At 56.6% G+C, this 16,692-nt stretch overlaps 2 pseudogenes; both read right to left on the bottom strand.

The window, feature by feature from the left end:
• Positions 1-1,233: 1,233 nt before the first annotated feature.
• On the bottom strand, positions 1,234-1,402 carry LOC142766203 (U2 spliceosomal RNA; annotated as a pseudogene).
• An 8,480-nt stretch (positions 1,403-9,882) lies between these two features.
• LOC142766170 (U2 spliceosomal RNA) lies at positions 9,883-10,055 on the bottom strand (annotated as a pseudogene).
• Between the last annotated feature and the right edge of the window lie 6,637 nt (positions 10,056-16,692).

Below are 16,692 nucleotides of genomic sequence, written 5' to 3'. Positions count from 1 at the left end.
TTGTGGCTCACACCCACTGTGGGGGATTGGCTGGTTTGTTGTTCTGCTTCTTCGACTTCTACATACTCGGCTTAGTGAAGCTGTGAGGAGTGACGAGTGGGTACGGAGGCAAAGCGCGCCCGGGGCGTGATCTCACGCGTCCTGGGGTCCACGTCGCTTCAGGTACGTGCGTGGTGCGTCCGAACGTCTAGTGCGCAATTTTCTTGGAACTTCCAGCAACTGGCAATTCCATTGAGGTGAGCGTGCGAGGATGTTCGTTGTAATTAACGAGAGCCAACGGTGGATGAGCTGGTATGAGATGGTGTTCAGAAATGAAGTGTTTGATCAACAAGGCGATGCCCGCCGTGGTGGTCTGATGGCCGTAAGGTACTCGGCTGCTGACCCGCAGGTGGTGGGATCGAATCCCGGCCGCGGTGGCTGCATTTCCCTGTGCTCAGATTAGGGTGCACGTGAAAGAACCCCAGGTGGTCGAAATTTTCCCATAATCATATGGTGGTTTTGGGACGTCAAACCCCAAAGGTCAGTGGACATAGGAAAAGCACATCGGGGCTTTGCCGCTCCACCGTACAGCAGGTGTGTGCGGAGTGGGTCCTGTGGCGTTCTTTGCGATTTTAATTTGTGATGGGGAATAGTGTAGATGCGTAGACGTGGCGAGAGCACGCGTCTTCAGGTTCAGACGCCGCGTGAAGATGTGAAATAAAAATGCCTTCGCTTGCCACTGCAACTGTAAACAGAAACACCAACCAAACCCCATTTTCTAGAGGCTTTTTTTATTTTTCGTTGCGAAACGGGTGAATTCGAAAAGCGGAAATAGCTTGGCACATACATACACACTTCTACACACATACATACATACACATCGCACATGCATACACATCGTATACACACTTCTAGCTTTCCTCCGAAACAGTAATGATAATTTCCTCAATAGTTTTATTAATATGAGTAGGAACGTTAAAAAAAATAAGAAACTTGAGTATGTACGTGTGAACATAACAAAATAAAAGAGACCCTCCATATATGAAATACACACGGAAACATTTATTTTCCCAGAGCAATCGTAAGTGTAAACACAGCTAGCGCACTCCCTGCACGCGAATACCGCGTCAGCCGGGGCGGCGTGCCGCCACCGTCTCGGACACTCGACGCACCCAAGCCGTTTACCCCGGTATCATGGGTAAATCCGAACACTCCTTCTATCATTGAATTTATTGTCGAACTCACCCCGCAGGGGGTGAGTGGGCCGATCCCGGAGGTAGTGCAATACCGGGCCAACCCGTGGCGGAGGTGAAGCAAGCTTCAAGCACTCCGCCGCATCACAAAAATAAGTTTAATATCTTGGATCCAAATAGGATCCGTATCAGATATTAAGCTGATAAGAACAGATACTACACAAAGGGAAGTTTATTTAACTCCAGACGAAAACAACAGATACATTGATATGTTTTACACAGAAAATGCATATACAGTTTCGTGACGCGTTATATGTACACAGGTGCACACTTACGCGAACGGAATACAAATGTGATGCGTAACCTATGTACATGTTTACAATCGTGAGCGTAAATTAATTGGGAAAGAAAGCACCTCGAATGGGTGTGTTGAACATAAGTGGTATACGGGGTGGTGGAGGGTAGGAGAAGGTGCAGTATCTATATACATATATACATGCGTAATATATTTACAAGCATCAACTAAGAGGCGGGTACCAAAAGGAATTCTCGGTGTATATACTTATACACTTAACAAAGCTCGGTGGCAGAAACAGGGGGGGGGGTTATTAACATACATACAGTGAACAGCGATGTCTTGATGCCTACCAGCGGGGCCAGCGGCGCTACACAACGTCACGAAAGCTTCATCACCAGGATACAAATCTCTTCATGAACACAGGCGTTAGAATGGTGTGTCTGGGGAGAGTGGCGAGGGGGGGTCACCATGTTTGGGAGCACATACGTGTCGCTCTTGAGTGTAGCGACACCCAAAACCGAGAGCGGTTAGTAGCTGACGATTGGTGCGACCAGCTTGCCCTCTCTCACGAAGAAGAATTTCGTGTGCCAGCGGCGGAGAAACATCTCCTCTCCGCTGGCCTCGAGTTCCCGGGAGAGGAGCTCCCACACTAGCCTTCTTATACGCGCGACGGCTGGGGGCGCCGCCCGAACCGGCTGTCGCCGCGCTTCCGCGAGCGAGCGACGTTGCCACACTACAAAAAGGGTGCAGGCGGTCACGAGCCGTGCAAACGCTCCCTTGTTGCGTTTATGACCTGGTGGGGGGCGGATTCCAAAGCGGTGCGCAACCATACGCCAGACAGGCCGAGCGGACGAACATTCAAGCAAGGCGTGCTTTTGTGTTTCTGGTTCCCGGCAGTTTGGGCAGCGGTCGTCGGGCACAATGCCTAGCCGCTTCAAGCGGTGTCTGGTGGGGAGGACGTCCCACGCCTTCTTCCAAAGAAAATCCTGAATTTCAGCGGGCAGCAGGCTATGCAGCAGGGAAAGGTCGCGCCTAGCCTGCTCCGCTCGTTGCCGGTCCTCGTCGCTCAGCTGGCTTGCCGTGAGTGCCTCCACTATGCGGGCCGGCTGCTCCGCGTCGGGGTCGCAATTCGGTAGTTCCTTGCGCAGCATGCGTGCCGTCGCTGCTGCCACCTTGTAAAAGAGCGAGGGCGATTCGGCGTGCGGGCCGGAGTGTCGACCGGCATCCAGCCAACTGTTTGTCGGGCCGCTCAAATAGAGCAGCAGGCCTCTCCCGACATAGTCGCCTGCTTGCGCCACCTTGCGAGCCGTCTTCAAAGCGAGCACTTTGCTCGAGGTGAGCGCGTGCGGAAGGCCTAGTCCTCCCTGCTTCACCTCCAGCTGGAGGAGGGTTCGTTTTACAGGGGGTGGCGTCCTGCCCCACAGAAGTTCATTCGCTAACATGCCGAGTCGAGTAGCCACCCGCGCCGGCATCACCGTCACCCTGCTCACATAGGAGGCCAAAGCAAAAACGCTTGTCTTCATAGCAACAGCCTTTTGATGAAGGGTCATGCTGAGCAGTTTTGCGCGCTCGGTAAGCTGTGCAGCCCTGTCTATGACGCGCGCCCAGGTTGAAGCGTCGATGCCTTCTCGGGTAAAATAGACACCGAGGACCTTTACTGTGCTGACCGGTTCTATATCGCCCAACGCTTCAGGAGGAAACGGACCGAAGAGCAGGGCTCGGCTTTTCCTCTCATTTAGCTCGGCTCCTGACGTCTTGGCGTACAGTTTGAATACGCTGCGAAAGCGGTCAAGGCTTCGCGCGTCCTTGACGAAGAGGGATATGTCATCGGCAAACGCCAAGACTCTGATCTCTTCGGTACCGGTCATTGGCAGGCCTCGGATGCACTCGTCGCTGGCCAAGGTTGTCAGTAGGGGCTCGATCGAGAGCGCGAACAACGTTGGGCCCAAGGGGCACCCTTGCCTGATGCCTCTCGTGTACCGAAAAAAGGCCGTCGTCCTGCCGTTCACCGCGACGCAACTGCGCAGGTCAGAGTACAGGAGCTCGATGGCAGCCACAAACTCCTGCGGGAGCCCGAATCGGCGAAGCACTTCAAAGAGGTACGTGTGCCTAACCCTGTCAAACGCCTTGGCTTGGTCGAGGGACAGGAAGGCGCCCGTGACTCTCTTCAGGGCCGCGTATTCGAAGACGTCTCTGGTGGCCGTAAGATTTGCAAACATAGATCGACCTGGCACGGCGCAGGCCTGGTGGGGGGCAATCAGATCTGGCAAGAAAGTCCTCAGTCTGGTGTTGAGTATGGACGCCACGATCTTGTAGTCTACATTGAGTAGGGAGATCGGGCGCCATGATGACAGTTCGCTTGAAGGTGCACCGTCCTTGAGGATAAGGGCGATGCGCCCTGTGCTAAAGGAGTCGGGTTTTATGTGCTGCTGAAGGACCGCGTTTACCATGGCCAGGAGCGGGGCACACAGGACATCGAAGAAGGTCACGTAGAAACTGGCCGTGAGGCCATCAGTACCCGGAGCCGAATTCGGCGGCATGGCTCGGATGGCTGTGCGGAGTTCCTCCTCCGTTGCTGCGCCGCACAAGACTGTGCACTCGTCCTCGGCAAGTCGAGGCAGGTGCGAACACAGTCTATCCATGAGAGTTGCCTCTGGAGAAGGGCCGCACGAGTCCGGCTCGCGGAAGACGGTCTCAAAGTATTCTCGAAACACCGTTTCGATCTCGGCGGGGTCCGAGGTGAGGCTGCCATCGGGACGTTGCACCTCTACGATTCGCAGGGATCCGTTTCCTCGTGCTTCAGTTAAAGCTGGTCCCGCTGGTTCCCCCACAGGGGTCCCTTGTTCGCGTGGGTTGCACACGTATTCCCGGAAGAGACGATCGTGCTGAACTTGCAGCGAGTGGAGGTAGTCGCGCGTGCATGCCGTGAGGTTGTCCGCGCTCTGTACTATCCGCATGCGGCGGAGTATCTCGTTCATTTGTCTTGTGATGCGCTTCTTCCTCACGCTGCCTTCTTCTTGCAGGAATGTTCTCCATCTCGCTTTCAAGTCGTCCCATACAGCCGGGCTAGTGCAGGGGGTAGCCTCAATCATCTCTTCCAAATACGCGGATATTCTCGGAGCACTCGTACGATCTTGGATGAGTGCCGGATCGAGGCGCCAGGCTTCATTTCTCTGGTTATGGCCAGGTGTCCCCCTCACCGTTGTTACCAACGGGAGGTGATCCGTTCTGTCCGAGAGCCCTTCGGGGAGGGCGAGGACTTCGCACGCCATGATGGATTGGACAAGGCGTTCGGGGACGTAGGCTCGGTCGAGTCTGCTGGCCGTGGTCCGCGAGGTTCGAGTGGGGACAAACTCGTTGCCATGTGCGTGTACCCATGCGTCCGTGAGCCGCAGGCGCCGGAGGATCTTCACCAGCTCTTTGGCGTGGTAGGTCGAGCCCCCTTGACCCGGGCCCCGGATGTCTCTTGTGGAGTCCACGACACAGTTAAAGTCTCCGAGAACGACATAAGGGACGGGCTCCAGCAGGTAGCCGTGCAGCTCCTTAAAGTAGGTATTTGTGTCCGATCTGGTCACCGGCGCATAAACGTTAACAAAGCGCACCCTGGACCCGTCGACGAAGACGTCGAGCACAAGCGTGCGCCCGTTCGCTCCAAAAATACAATGCGACTTTCGTCGGAACCTGTCCGTGACGAACACGACACCAACGCCGCAAGCCCTCGCGGATGTTAAAGAAAAAAAGCCGTCAACTTGGCAGTTGCGCCTGAATAAGGTAACATCAAGCGGGGAGCGGAAGTTGGTTTCCTGTAGAAAAAGGAGGTCGATGCCCTTAGATCGGGCGAACGTCACCACAGCAGCCTGTTTATTTCTGTCGCGAAAGCCGCGAATGTTTAATGTCGCGAACCGCAGCGTGGCCATAATCCGTCAGTTGGAGCGCCGTGTATCGCTTGGGGGGAGGAGGAAGGGTGAAGGGCGCGATAACCAGGCGAGTTCGGCATCAGCGGAGCGCGGGCGAAGGGGAGCGAGGAGGGTGCTGCATTGGAGGGGAAAGGGCCCAGCCAGGTAAGAGCGGGACAGCGGAGGGCGAGGGAGGCGGGAGAGCGGAGTGTGAAAAAAGGCGGGAGAGCGGAAGGCGACGAAGCCGTCGGAGCAGGCGCGCCGCTACTTTCTTCTGGTAGCCTTCTCGGGGCTTGGGCGGCGGCTCCCGTTGCCCCCTCCCGCTTGCTCAAGCTTCTGGGACTTCGGGTGTGGCGGGACATCGCTGTCACTCCTTTGGCCAACCAGCTCCGATCTGCGCTGCCGGGCGTCCTTGCTAGAGGTCCTCTCGTCAGCCGCCCGCCTGTCATCGTCAGGGCGTCTTCGCGAGCGCGAACGCGAGCGTGACCGCTGCTCGAGGCCAGGATGCGGCTGGTTCGCCTTTGCGTCGGATTTCCGGCTTAACCGTGTGAATTGAGCAGGGGAGGGGCAAGTCGAGGCGGTGTTGTTGCGCTCGACGTCCTCGGGCAGCACGTAGTACCCCTTGCTCGTTATGGGCAGCTCGTCCCGGGCGGAGTCATGGGTACGCGCTTCCAGGTCCTCCGAAGTCACCAGTGCGAGCACATTGGCCGGTGTTAACGGCACAGAGGGGAGAGCGCTTCCCCGTTCGGTGGCGTCAGCCGGCACCCTCTGTGCTGATGGCAGAGATTCGCAGTCGTCCTGGTCCGATGGGAGTGCCCGCGGTGAAGCGGAGGAGGACTGCGCCGAAGCTGTATCGGAGGGACTGGGCTCCGTTTCAGACGATGCAGTAGTAACCTCCTCACTCGTCTCCCGCCCCTCTCTCTCGCTGGCGAGTGAATCGGCCTCGCTGCTGCCTGTAGGCGGGTCGATGTTCGTGGGGTGCTCGCCTGCGTCTCTCACTGTCGCGCGGGGCGTGATCTTGGGCGTAAGCACCTGGAGGCGTGGGGATGCCTTGTCTAAGCGAGGCGATAAAGAGCCGCTAGGTTGGCCGGGGCTAGACGCGTGATCCGGAGCAGGGGGGAACCCGCGGGCGGCTGACGCGTATGATCGCCTTCGAAAACATTCCCTTGTACCATGGTGACCCCCACAACGCTTACATTCGCTTGTACAGCCCTCGGTATCATGCCCGAAAGTTCCACATCGTTTGCAAAAGGGGGCGGAGCATGCCGTCGCCATGTGGCCCACTTCGCCGCATCGTGCGCAAACTCGCCTCATGCCGCGATACTCAAACATTACGCGGTGCCCTGCGATGGTCGCGAAGTTTGGCACCGGTTTGCTCATCTCGATCTTAATAACTCTTACCCCGTTGAGCTTGTTTTGACGAGTGGCCACAGTGGCAAACGATATGCCCCTCACTTTGCCATACTGAGCTAGGGCGTTGCTAAGTACCTCGTCAGACAAGTAGGCGGGGTACCGGTAGGCATTTACGTACGTGACCGGCGGCCCTACGGCCTCAACCGGTACGTTTTCGCCATTAACACGGAAGCCTTCCGCCACCATTAACCTTGTCGCCTGACTGGCGTTGCGCGTACAGACGAGGAACCTAGCCCCGCCCATGTGCTGTAGAACAAATACACTGTCATCCCCAGACACTAGTTCTATGGCATCGATTAGATCATCAATCGATACGTCGCCTTCGGGCGCCGTGAACATGAAGCAATTCTCCCTCACCGGGAGGTCAGACGTTGACGCCATTCTGGTGCGCGTTGCCGCTGGCTGCCAGGAAGGCGTGGCTAGTTGAAACTCGTATCGTGCAGGCTAGCTGCACACTGGTAGGACTGCGGCTCAGCCGAGGCGGGTGCCGCACGGATACAGGAGGCGCCGGGTGGGTAGCAGGAGGACTCCGGGACGGCAGGCGTGGACCGGGGGGCTTGCTTCACCAGGCATGGGATGGGTGGGCGCCGGACAGGGAGGTCCGAGGCTCGGGGCGGCGGTCGCACGTGCAGGACGGCGATGCCGCGTAAACTAACTTTGGCGACTTGAACCCCGGGGTCGACGTCAGCGGGACGTGACCCTGGGTCTCGCGCGAGGCGCAAAGAAACGGCTAGCTCGACAATTGGTCTAGCCAAAAGGCCGAGAAGCGATGCAATTCATTAGCACGTAATTAAAATCCATTCTTTCACACCTCGTACTTAGTTCTGGCCAAAAGCCGGGCAAACAGTAGCAAAGCAATTCCGACGTCCACCCATGCACAACCAGCATTGTGCACCGACAGCGGCAGCGCTGGCTTCACGGCATTGCTTTTATCCCCAGTCCGCTTGAAGTTTCTAGTTTCGCTTACAAACATGTTAAAACTGAAACCTTCTTTTTCCCAGAGGTCGAAGCCACGCGTGCTTGCTTGCATGCGTACTCTCTATGCGCCCATGACGTCACACCAAATGCTTGCTGGCGAACATTATCAGGCATGTCGCGAGGGATGCTACAGCATTTGTTTTAAAAACTGATGCATAGTGTACATGTCCAACTCGAGCACCAAAGTCTGGAAGGAAGGAAAAAAAAAAAAATGACTGTGCAAAATGTGAATACGTCACCCATCCAACATGGCTTCTACGCCGGCTGCCCAAGCAACGCCTCTGCAACGACGCCCACAATCATCGGCAAAAAGGTGGTGCCTTTGGCTGCTTCAGCACGCTCAACATATGCCTTGCAAGTTCCGACGTGGCGGAACACCGCACCGAGGTCGACGAAGGTCCTGCCGTGAAAGGCAGACCCGGGAATGCGTGCGAAACGTCTACCGCGTGGGTTGTGAAGCCGGTGAATGAAGGATCATGTGGCAGAGGGTGACGGAACGTGAGTGTGCGACTTGACGCTGCGATGTCGTTCAAGCGTTCAACGGGCCGGCAGGTTCTGTCTGTCGTGGTCGAAAACGTCCGAGTTTTGCTGATTCCGAGGGGTAGGAGTGCTATGGTGGCGTGTACGAGGCGCTGGTGCGGCGCTCCGTCGATCGTGCCGGACGGACATGAGGCGGCCGAAGGCGGTCGTGAAGTGGTCGCGGAAATCAGTGGAGAAGTACTCGCCTGCGCTTTTCGTCGAAGACGCGCGACAGACGGTCTTCGGGAGACACGGGTGGTTGCACAAATGCGACCGTGCGTCAACGTGCAGCCATATTCGTGGATTATTTCGCCCCATTACGATAGCTTCGTCACTGCGCTCGCTGGTGTTGCTTGTTTTTGTTGACCTTCACTTGTGGCTCACACCCACTGTGGGGGATTGGCTGGTTTGTTGTTCTGCTTCTTCGACTTCTACATACTCGGCTTAGTGAAGCTGTGAGGAGTGACGAGTGGGTACGGAGGCAAAGCGCGCCCGGGGCGTGATCTCACGCGTCCTGGGGTCCACGTCGCTTCAGGTACGTGCGTGGTGCGTCCGAACGTCTAGTGCGCAATTTTCTTGGAACTTCCAGCAACTGGCAATTCCATTGAGGTGAGCGTGCGAGGATGTTCGTTGTAATTAACGAGAGCCAACGGTGGATGAGCTGGTATGAGATGGTGTTCAGAAATGAAGTGTTTGATCAACAAGGCGATGCCCGCCGTGGTGGTCTGATGGCCGTAAGGTACTCGGCTGCTGACCCGCAGGTGGTGGGATCGAATCCCGGCCGCGGCGGCTGCATTTCCCTGTGCTCAGATTAGGGTGCACGTGAAAGAACCCCAGGTGGTCGAAATTTTCCCATAATCATATGGTGGTTTTGGGACGTCAAACCCCAAAGGTCAGTGGACATAGGAAAAGCACATCGGGGCTTTGCCGCTCCACCGTACAGCAGGTGTGTGCGGAGTGGGTCCTGTGGCGTTCTTTGCGATTTTAATTTGTGATGGGGAATAGTGTAGATGCGTAGACGTGGCGAGAGCACGCGTCTTCAGGTTCAGACGCCGCGTGAAGATGTGAAATAAAAATGCCTTCGCTTGCCACTGCAACTGTAAACAGAAACACCAACCAAACCCCATTTTCTAGAGGCTTTTTTTATTTTTCGTTGCGAAACGGGTGAATTCGAAAAGCGGAAATAGCTTGGCACATACATACACACTTCTACACACATACATACATACACATCGCACATGCATACACATCGTATACACACTTCTAGCTTTCCTCCGAAACAGTAATGATAATTTCCTCAATAGTTTTATTAATATGAGTAGGAACGTTAAAAAAAATAAGAAACTTGAGTATGTACGTGTGAACATAACAAAATAAAAGAGACCCTCCATATATGAAATACACACGGAAACATTTATTTTCCCAGAGCAATCGTAAGTGTAAACACAGCTAGCGCACTCCCTGCACGCGAATACCGCGTCAGCCGGGGCGGCGTGCCGCCACCGTCTCGGACACTCGACGCACCCAAGCCGTTTACCCCGGTATCATGGGTAAATCCGAACACTCCTTCTATCATTGAATTAATTGTCGAACTCACCCCGCAGGGGGTGAGTGGGCCGATCCCGGAGGTAGTGCAATACCGGGCCAACCCGTGGCGGAGGTGAAGCAAGCTTCAAGCACTCCGCCGCATCACAAAAATAAGTTTAATATCTTGGATCCAAATAGGATCCGTATCAGATATTAAGCTGATAAGAACAGATACTACACAAGGAGAAGTTTATTCAACTCTCAACGCATGAAACAAAAAAAAACAGTACAGTATGCACCGCCGGGTAATCGGCTGATAACTACATCAAATACATGAGTTACTTATAGCACAGAGAAAAAAAAAACAGAGTAACATTGAACAACGGATGTGTGTATATACAAAGGTGAGTAAACAAGGCGTACAGAGAAACGAAAAAAACACGCGGGCTATATACATATATACAATGCCGGAAAACAAGATGAGCAATGGATATCAGTTTCCCCACGAATGAATATAGACGCTGGGGGGGGGGGGTACACAGCAAGGTCTGAGTTACACCTCAAAAGATTGACACATGGGATGCATGTAGAACGCACAACTTAAACATAAGGTGTTGGAGCCGGAGGGGGGGGGGGGTTAGAAGGGAGTGATTGGGGCGGCTAGCTTGCCGTCCCTGAGGAAGAAAAATTTCGTATGCCAGCGACGGAGGAACTTTTCCTCGCCGCTGGCTTCGAGTTCGGCCGATAAATAGGCCCACAGCAGCCTTCGGATCCTCGAGACTGCCGGAAACGCGGCTCGTACTGGTTTCCTGCGCGCTTCCGCAAGCGATCGCCTCTGCCATAAAACCAACACTGTGAAAATCACCACGAGTTGGGCGAAGGCGCCTTTGTTACGTTTGTGGTTGGGAGGGGTGCGGATGCCGAAGGAGTGGGCCACCATGCGCCACACGGGTTTCACCGCGACGCATTCAAACAACGCGTGCTCCTGCGTTTCCACGACGCGACAGTTGGGGCAGCTAGCATTCGGGACTATGCCTAATTTGTTAAGGCGCTGTCTTGTAGGTAGGACGTGCCAGGCCTTTTTAAGGAGCAAATCGTGCGCCTCGCGGGGGATGCCGCAACGGAGGGAGCCAAGTTCACTCTGCGCGCGCTTGGCCCGTTTTCGGTCGGCATCGCTTAGCTGGTTCATCGTGATGGCCTCGACGATGCGTGCTGGCGGGTCTTCGTCTACGTCACAGCCGGGTAGTTCATTCCCCAACATGCGCATTGTTGCCGCTGCCGTTTTATAGTAGGGCGCGGGTGCTTCAGCAAAAGGACCGGAGTGTCGGCCAGCGTCCAGCCAGTCGTGCCTGGCACCGCTCCAGTAGAGGAGGAGGTTGTGGCCAACGTAATCGCTCGCGCGCGCGAGCGCTCGGGCGGTTTTAAGGGCTAGAATTCTGCCTGCGCTCTGTACATGTGGAAGGCCGAGACCCCCTTCGGATACTGCCAGGTGTAAGAGGTGTCTTTTTAAAGGTGGCGGTTTCCCTTCCCACAAGTACGCCGTGATGAGCTTGGACAGCTGGTTTATCGTCCTTGCGGGCATCACTGCTACTCGACTTGCGTACAAAGCAAGTGCGCAAATACTCGTTTTAACCGCCAGCGCTTTCTCGCGCAACGAGAGGTCTCGCAGGCCTGCACGCTCTGCCATTTGAGCGGCCCTTTCAAGGACGCGGGACCACGTTGACGGTGCGACTCCCTCGCTCGAAAAATATATCCCGAGTACCTTTACTGTGTTGACCGCTTGAAAGGTGCCGATGGCATGCGCAGGGAAATTGCCGAAGCGAAGGGCCCTGCACTTTTCCTCGTTCAGCTGCGCTCCGGACGCTGCCGCGTAGAATGCGAAGAGCTGACGAAAACGGTCGAGGCTACTGGCGTCCCTCACGAAAAGGGAGATGTCATCGGCATAACCAAGGATCTTTAGTTCCGCAGTTCCTGTGAGCGGGAGGCCCCGAATACGCGTGTCACCGGCTACGGACGTGAGCAGGGGCTCTATGGAAAGCACAAACAGGGTCGGGCCAAGTGGGCATCCCTGTCTGATCCCACGCGTGTACTGGAAGGTGTCCGTAGTGGAGCCGTTCACAACCACATGGCACCTGAGGTCCGAGTACAGGAGCTTGATGATGTTAACAAACCCTGCCGGGAGGCCAAACTCTCGGAGCGTTTCGAACAGGTAGGCGTGCCTGACCCGGTCGAAGGCCTTGGCCTGGTCGAGGGAAAGAAAAGCTCCTGATACTCTTTTCTCGGTGGCGTACTGAAAGGCGTCTCTAGTCATGTTCAGGTTGGCAAACAGTGATCTGCCCGGAACTGCGCAGGTTTGGTGCGGCGCGATGATGTCCGGCAGAAAGGTCTTTAAACGGCTGTTTAGAATAGAGGCGACAATCTTGTAATCCGCATTCAGTAGCGTGATAGGGCGCCATGACGTGGGGTCGTTCGGTGGTGAGCCTTCCTTAAGTATCAGGACCACGCGCCCCATGGCAAACGAGGCGGGTTTCGCGTGGCCTTCGAGAATGCTGTTGATTACGCCAAGTAGCGGCTCGCTCAGGATACTAAAAAAGGTCGCATAAAACCCTGCAGTGAGGCCATCCGCGCCGGGAGCTGAGTTCGGTGGCATAGACTGGATGGCGGCCCACAATTCCTGCATCGTCGCTGCGCCGCATAAGGTCGGGCATTCACCTTCATCGAGGTGTTTCAAGAATTGGTACAGTTCTGACCGGTGCGGTAGCTCCGATGAGGTCGTTATGGGCTCCGGTTCGCGGAAAGCGGTCTCGAAGTGGCGTCGAAAGGTCGCCTCGATCTCTGCTGGGTCTTCCGTGAGTGTGCCGTCTGGGCGCCTTACTTGTAGGATCCGTACTGAGCCGTTGCCGCTTACTTCGCGCAGGTCCTCTTCCCGGTGCCCCTCTGAGGTGGTTCGGAACGCGCACTTCTCGCCGGTGATGGCTCGTTGCAGTCGTGCATGCTGTACCTTAAGCGCGGCAAGATAGTCGCGAGTGCAGGAAGTGAGACACTCGGCGTTCTGGACGATGCGCATCCTGCGCAGCAGCTCGTTCATCTGAGCCGTAATGCGTTTTTTTCTCGCTCTGCCCTCTTGTTGTAAATGCGCCTTCCAGGTCGCCTTGAGGTCGTCCCAGACGGCCGGGTCACTCGGGGGGTCGCTCTGATTGTGGCTTCAATGCGTTGCTGCATCAGGGGGGTGGAAACCGGGTCATTTAATAAAGCCGGGTCTAGGCGCCACGACGCGTTTGCTGGACTGGGGCCGGGCTTCCCGCGCACGGTTGTCACCAACGGGACGTGATCCGAAATGCCCGCCAAGGCAGGAGGCAACGGGAGCACCTCACACGCCTCAAGGGAAGGTAACAAAAGGTCAGGTAAGTAGGCGCGGTCGAGCCTACTGGCGGTGGTCCTCGACATGCGAGTGGGACCGAATGCGTTATCATGCTGGAGAACCCATGCATCCGAGAGTCGCAGTCGGCGAAGGAGTCTGACAAGGTCTTTCGCGTGGTAGGCTGAGCCTCCGCGACCTGGGCCCCTGATGTCCCTTGTAGTGTCGACGACACAGTTGAAGTCGCCGAGGACTACATGCGGGAGGGGCGCTTGCAAGGACTCGCCGAGCTCTCTAAAAAAGGTGTTCGTTTCCGTTCTCGTTGTTGGCGCGTACACATTAACGAGCCGTACTTTGCGACCGTCGATGAAGATGTCCAGGATTAGCGTACGGCCGTCGGCGCCAAACACGCAATGAGCCTTTTGCCTGAACCTTCCAGAGACGAAGACGACTCCGACCCCGCATGACTTGGCCCGCGTCAAGGAAAAGAAGGCATCGACCTGGCAAAGGTTCCGAAAAAGGGTGACATCGAGGAGGGAACGGAAATTCGCCTCTTGGACGAACAGCAGGTCAATGTCATGGAGCTTGGCCAAAGAGATGACGGCGGTTTGCTTCGTCTTATCGCGGAACCCGCGTACGTTCCAGGTGGCGAAACGCAGCCGGTCAGCCATAAAGCGGAGCTAGGAGGGGAGAGGGGGCGAGTTTACGAAAGGGTGAGTGCATGGCGCGCCAGGGGAAAGGGACACAGAGGGAGAAGGAAGGGAGCGCAGTGGGGGAAGGGCGCTGCCATCTGGGGTGGGGTCGGCGTACTAGGCGCTGGAATCGCCGGCTTGAGGGGGCGGGTCCCCTTCGCTTTCCGCGCGCTCGCCCAACTTCTGTGATTTCGCTTTCGGAGGGGCGTCGCTGTCGCTGCTCCTCGCGCCGAGCCCGGCCCGTCGCTGCTTCGTCTCTCCGCTCGTCGCTCGTTCTCTCGGATCGCTCTTAACACCCTCTCCTGTGCGTCGGCGCGAGCGCGAGCGCGAGCGTGTCCTCTGATCGCGGCCAGTCGCGGTCTGAGCTGTAATCGGGTCCCGGTTTCGGCAGAGACTGGGCAACGCATGGTCAGAGGAGGGCGCAGGGAGGGGTATCAGGCTTGGTTGAGCGCGAACTTCAGGGAGCACGTAGTACCCGCGACTCACGATGGGCAAGTCCTCTCGGGCGGGGTCTTGGCTCCTTTCTTCCAAGTCCAGGGGAGTGACTGGAGCCAGCACGTTAGTGGGTGGGTTTGCGACAAGGAGGCTCGCTGCTTCTTGCTCAGAGGCACCAGTAAGGGCTTTAGGCGCGACAGAGGAACCCTGGCGGCCGGGCCCGCCTAGCGGGCGTGCGGGCTGCGTGGTGGGTGACGATTGTGCAGAGACCGTCTCGAGGTCACTGGTGTCTGTTTCAGACGACGTGGTGGCGACGTCGTCAACGCTTCCCGGCTTCTCCCCTTCGTTGGCAGACGAAGTGTCCGCACTGCTGCCTGTGGGCGGGCCAGTATTGCAGTTGCGGTCCTCGGGTGGGAGCCCCTTCCCAATGGTGCGAGGTGCAGTCCTTGGCGATAGCACCTGTAGGCGTGGGGCACTGGCGGCCTTCGATACGGCAGGGCCGCTTACATGTACAAGTGAGGGGGTGGTATCAGTCAGTGTGGGGAAACCGCGGGCGGCAGACGCGTAAGAGCGCCTCCGAAAACACTCGCGCGTCCCGTGGTGGCCGCCACAGCGTTTACATTCGGCCTCGCAGCCCTCCGTATCGTGGCCAAAAATGCCACACCGTCTGCAGTACGCGGCAGAACATGCGGTCGCCATGTGTCCGACCTCGCCGCAGCGGGCGCACACGCGACGCATCCCACGGTATTCACACATGACTTTGTGCCCCGCTATTGTCATGAAATTAGGAACAGGCCGGGACATTTCTATTTTGACTAGCCTCACACCATTTAGCTTAGTCTGGCGAGTCGCCAAGGTGGCGAAGGAAATGCTCTTAATTTTGCCGAAAGGGGCAAGAGCATTACTAAGGGCCTCATCAGACAAGAAAGCCGGGTAGCGGTAGACGTTCACGTACGTTACCGGCGGCCCGACTGCCTCTACCGGCACCTTCACCCCATTCACCGTGAAACCCTCCGCCACCATTAGGCTCGTCGCCTGACTAGCATTGCGAGTACACACAAGGAACTTTGCGCCCCCCATGTGCTGAAGCACGAATACACTATCATCACCAGCGGTTAATTCTACTGCATCAATCAGATCGTCAACAGAGACATCGCCCTCGGGCGCGGAAAACATGAAACAATTCTCCCTCACCGGGAGCTCAACTGGCATGGCCATACTGGTGGGCGGATCCCGCAAGCCGCCGGGGGGGGCGAGGCTCTGGGACGACTCGTGACGTGCAGTCAAGCTGCACACTGGTAGGCAGCGGCTCAGCTGAGGCGGGGGCCGCTTGGGGTCTGGTGATGGCAGGGGTCGCCGCTAGGAGCTCCGGGGCAGCAGGGGCGGACCGGGGGCCTGGCTCGACCTGGCATGTAGAGGGTCTCCGGGCGGGAAGGCCCGAAACCCAAGGGTGGCAGCCGCGTGCACGAGGCTGCGGCGGCGAAGGGCTTGCACTGGTTCTGGGGCTCGAACTCCGAGAGGGCCCGGGGGCCGACGCCGACGTGACGTGACCCCGGGACTCGCGCGAGGGCTCGTAAAAAAACAGCTAACTCGACACTTTGATCTTAGCCAAAAGGCCGAGAAGCGATGCAATTCATTAGCACGTAATTAAAATCCATTCTTTCACACCTCGTACTTAGTTCTGGCCAAAAGCCGGGCAAACAGTAGCAAAGCAATTCCGACGTCCACCCATGCACAACCAGCATTGTGCACCGACAGCGGCAGCGCTGGCTTCACGGCATTGCTTTTATCCCCAGTCCGCTTGAAGTTTCTAGTTTCGCTTACAAACATGTTAAAACTGAAACCTTCTTTTTCCCAGAGGTCGAAGCCACGCGTGCTTGCTTGCATGCGTACTCTCTATGCGCCCATGACGTCACACCAAATGCTTGCTGGCGAACATTATCAGGCATGTCGCGAGGGATGCTACAGCATTTGTTTTAAAAACTGATGCATAGTGTACATGTCCAACTCGAGCACCAAAGTCTGGAAGGAAGGAAAAAAAAAAAATGACTGTGCAAAATGTGAATACGTCACCCATCCAACATGGCTTCTACGCCGGCTGCCCAAGCAACGCCTCTGCAACGACGCCCACAATCATCGGCAAAAAGGTGGTGCCTTTGGCTGCTTCAGCACGCTCAACATATGCCTTGCAAGTTCCGACGTGGCGGAACACCGCACCGAGGTCGACGAAGGTCCTGCCGTGAAAGGCAGACCCGGGAATGCGTGCGAAACGTCTACCGCGTGGGTTGTGAAGCCGGTGAATGAAGGATCATGTGGCAGAGGGTGACGGAACGTGAGTGTGCGACTTGACGCTGCGATGTCGTTCAAGCGTTCAACGGGCCGGCAGGTTCTGTCTGTCGTGGTC

Source organism: Rhipicephalus microplus, chromosome 6 (genome assembly GCF_043290135.1).
Source record: "Rhipicephalus microplus isolate Deutch F79 chromosome 6, USDA_Rmic, whole genome shotgun sequence".
NCBI lineage: Eukaryota > Metazoa > Arthropoda > Arachnida > Ixodida > Ixodidae > Rhipicephalus > Rhipicephalus microplus.
Note: the sequence above shows the minus strand (reverse complement) of the source record. Positions and strands in the feature narration are given on the sequence as shown.